A 4469-nucleotide genomic window follows, 5' to 3' on the forward strand; every position below is an offset into this window, starting at 1 on the left:
TTTGTTTACTTTTTCATTCAATAAACAAAAAAATCATTTTTGGGTGACTTGGTACACCCTAACTCTATACCAAGTGGCGACTCCATTTTTTCATACAAAAAATCCTTTTGAACTTTACTTGACCAAAACCGTCGCATTTTACAATCCCACGGTCTTTGCTTTCACTTCTACACACTTTCACACACACTTTCACACTCTCACACCATTTCAAAAAGTGGGACGCGACACTGTCCATCACATCATCCTATAGCATCATCAAATCAGCACTATGTGGGTGTTGGAAATCCACATACTGATGATCCAGCTATTAGGCAAACATCATATAAGATAGTTTATTAAAAACAAAGCAATCTTAATAGATCAAAATCCAGCAAATAATGGCCAAGGAATTTAATACTTTTCAACAATTTTCAATTGCTGCTTACAAATACAAACGAGAGAACTGAAATGGTGTCACAAGCCATTAATTAGAAAACAAATGAGAAGTAGCACGGAGGTCACAAAGACAAATTTTTGAATGTCAAATCTGTAGTAGCACCAAAACAGTGGTCAGTGCGGGGGTATCTCACATAGTAATGCTCTCGTAGGTACAGACTTAGGTGTTATTGAACTAAAGGGTTGCATTCCTAGTCAGTTGGTGGAAATGTACAAATTGACCAAAAGATTGAAGTAGCAAATACAATTTTCTAATAAATAAAACTTGCGTAACCTCTAACCAAGTGTTTATTTTGCAGCAAACATGGTAGTGGTAAGCACAGAAGTATATTTTGTTATCTGAATAAGGAAAATCATTAAAAACAGTCTCCACAATAAATTACAAAGTGTTGTTTATTGAAAAAGTCACTGGATTGAATACGTTAAAAATATCACTCTTTGGTTAAGAACAAAGTATGTTTAACAGAGTACTATTTCCAAGCACACACACATACTCCACTAAAACGTAAAAAATGGCAATAAAAACACACTTACCAAACTGAATCTGATATAAAATATTTAATGCACAAACACACACTTCAACTAATCTGTCAGCAAATGTGTGCTCATATATTAAATATTCCAAGCACAAAAGAACAAACTAAATTGCAAATAATTCGAAGATCAGAGCTCGAATGCATGGAAGATATAGACGAATATTGTAGGGCAACCAGAAAGTAAACATTCTTGGTGTCAACGAACAACATACCTGCCACAAATATCCCCATTGCTCTTTTTCGGCAAAGAAGTATCCGTGTCCCTCGTCCTTTCCTATCCCCGTTTCTGCCTTGACACAATCACCTTAGAGATGTGTGAACAGTCTCTACTTATCGACCACACGATAGTACTTGGATTAGGATTGAGTTCCAGTGCAAGTTACCCCGCATTCTTGAATTAAGTAGGCAGCCATTAGAGTGTGGTTTGCCAAGATGCTCTGAGTTGCCTCCCACTTCCCCTTTTTCTACCATTTAATATAGGTGCGGATGTATAGTTTCTCTTCCCAGTCTTGCCAGTGCTTTTTTTCAGACATCTACGAATGAGGACAGAAAAGAAAACTCAATCACAGGACACAAAATCAAGAGGAAACAGTAAAATTCCCAGTTATTTTGAGTATTCCAGGCAGCAAAAATTTTAAACCCACCTCAAAGTAGTTTATCAGGCTTTCTTCAAAGTCGTTTGAGTCGCACAAAGACTTTGCACTGACCGAAGTAGTCAAACTTGATGGGGATTCTGAAGAAATAAAGAACATGGTAAGCATTGAGGTTGATTAACTTCATAGCATTTGTAAACGGAAGATATTTCAAAGGAAACATGGTTAAGTCACAAAGCAGTGCCTTACCTGGACTTGAAGTTAATATTTCCTTTTTGCAGTGGGCATTAACACGTCAATGTTTGATCTATTTTTTCACTACCTTTGCAGTTTCACCTCTGAAAAAATGTGACAAAAACAATTCGAAAGACAATAAGCAATCCGCCCGACAGAAACACATGAAGATGTTCAAACAGGAATAGAACAAGTGCAGAATCACTGTACGAAAGGGACATTTAGAAATCAGAGTTGGGATTCTGGTGTTGAACTACAGAATATCATTGGATGTGCTTTAAAAAGGACAGGGGATGAAATATTCTGTCAAATCTAGTAAAAATACAGCGAGCAGTGTGCAAAGGCCGCTAAGAACCATCTTCAAGTATCAGATTACACACAATAAGCATATCAAATTTTGGCAATAAAAAGCAAAGTACTGGAAGCCTACGAGCAAGCATGTAATTTGGAGTTCCCATACCATAAACTCATAAGCTTTAAGTCAGTGAAATTTAAAAGGAAAACTTAAGTATTCGACCCTCAGTCATAGCAGATAGGAGCACACAAAAGTACCAACGACTTAATTGAAAGCACCATTTGGAGATACAATGAATTACAGAGGCACAATGTGGAGGTACCAAGCAAGCTCATTCAAAATGGCATTCCAAATTATCAACCGAAAGTATGTATCAAATTTAGTTGCCAATGAGCCAGTGATTGTCATTTTAGTTGGATAGTGAACAAGACAAACGAATAACGGTGGTAGCAATCATTTACTGATGTCCCAAAATATGCCTCCACATATTAATTTGAAAGTAATGCATAAATGAAAACAAATCTCAAAAACCCTAACACGGAACAATTTCTAGCATCAGAAGTCAGTTTTGTACCTCAAATTTTTGCATAGTACTTGTACTAAAGGTGGGAAAAATCAAATTGAGCCATCTCTTATATAAATTGCAGCTAGCAAAGAAAGTTAATTGCTTACCGAATTCAATTTCACACAACTTCTGTTCATGCAGCTTCGTCACTTTGTTGAAGCTAAGCATTCATGCTTGAACGCCGCAGACGACATACAAGCCAGGCAGAGGCGATTTGTAACTCCCAACTTCAGAAGCCCAATTATGCTGAAATCAAATAGCTGCAGTTCAATTTTTGTGGGCAAAAACCCAAGGGAGAGCTATTGTATTGAATTAAATAGCTTCCCTTTTCTTCAATCAGTGGATTTCTTGTTTACTTTCAGCTGGATTTTGAGCATGCGAATCGAATCCAAGGACTGAATTTGCTAGCTATCTGCCCTTGGGAAAAGATAAAGGCCTAGCTTTTGCACTATTGGATGGGAGAAGATAGTCAGGAATCAAGAGGAGGAGCATGTCTTAGGAGAATAAATTCTGTGTAGGTTTGGAAGCTATCATCGCAGATTTACCTTTACTCTTCTCCTTCAATAGCACCAACGATAAAATATTGCACAGTTTTCTGCTAATTGATGTCTTACATATACAGATGAGAACATGCGTGGGACCGCTGAAATTTCCACATGGATGCATGCTTTATTTCCACCTTGAAAAGCCGACTCCACGTGTGATTAACAGTTTTGGGAGAGAGATTCAATTATTTGGGTTATTTGATGTGTTATCCAAACACTTATTTGTAGCATTATTTGAAAAAATCAAAATAATGGTCTATCCAAACAAGCTCATTATTTCACATAATATTTACCAAATCAACCTATATTTCAAATAACAAAAAACTGGTTTGAATTGCAAATAAAAGATTGCCCTCAAGACCACGTATTTTCGCGTGAGCTCTTCCACGTGGGTGCATTAGCTGGATTCATTCTTAGCTTATTTCTATTAGTTTTTTCCAACCACCTCATGCAGTACTTCATCAACCTTCTGATTCATGTGTTCTATATTTGTTATTCAAAGCCACGGCATGTTTTCTCTAGACAAATCTAAAAAGTCACATAATTGCAGGAACTAGACCTTGACGTGGCAGCTTTAGTTGGTGGAAGATTAATGGTTACCACAACATCCTATGCACGAGGGGGAAAGTACTTCATTAGTTCAAATTATGTCATCATCCGATTAGTTTGAGAAAAAAACTGCAACTGACGCCGATTGTTATTGATAAGCCATGGTTAGGACCTATTTCAAACCAACGTAGTTGATTATAGGGGTGGTCTTGGCAGCCAAATAATTCTTTTATTGTATTAACAAACTTGCATGGGTGGAGTCTATGATCCACTATAGTAGAGGAGTTGTTCTACACCTTAATACCAGTCTATAACTATATAGAATTCCTTCCAACCGTCTATTACATTTGGTGCTATACCACCAATACAATAATTACTTCCCCTTAAAAGTGTACCATACAAGATCCTCGTACACTAAAGCTAATGTCTTAATGCTCAAAATTTGGTGCATTGTGAGAAGTAAATTGCATCTCTGTTTGTTCTGACATTAAAGATTTCCTACTGCTAAACTACCTCTTGGAACAAGTTAACAAAGAAGAAAAGTTATTAAATCCACTGAAAATGTTGTCCGTGTCTTCCTCTTTTAGTGTAAAAGACGCAGAATTGCCATAGTCATTACTTGATACTATATTGACATTAAAGTCAATATTTAGTTTATTGTCTTTGCCTACGTGATGCGGCATGTATTTGATTAGCAATTTCTTCTCTCATTGCCTT

At 36.7% G+C, this 4469-nt stretch overlaps 1 long non-coding RNA gene across 1 annotated transcript; it reads right to left on the reverse strand.

Annotated features, from left to right (window-relative positions):
- Window positions 1-366: 366 nt before the first annotated feature.
- LOC140007412 (uncharacterized) lies at window positions 367-3473 on the reverse strand. Its single transcript, XR_011814723.1, has 4 exons — window positions 2766-3473; window positions 1814-1902; window positions 1616-1704; window positions 367-1504 (listed from the first exon to the last, which is right to left on the reverse strand). It is a non-coding gene; the product is annotated as an uncharacterized lncRNA (long non-coding RNA).
- Between the last annotated feature and the right edge of the window lie 996 nt (window positions 3474-4469).

This window comes from Coffea arabica, chromosome 5c, assembly GCF_036785885.1.
Source record: "Coffea arabica cultivar ET-39 chromosome 5c, Coffea Arabica ET-39 HiFi, whole genome shotgun sequence".
Taxonomy (NCBI): domain Eukaryota; kingdom Viridiplantae; phylum Streptophyta; class Magnoliopsida; order Gentianales; family Rubiaceae; genus Coffea; species Coffea arabica.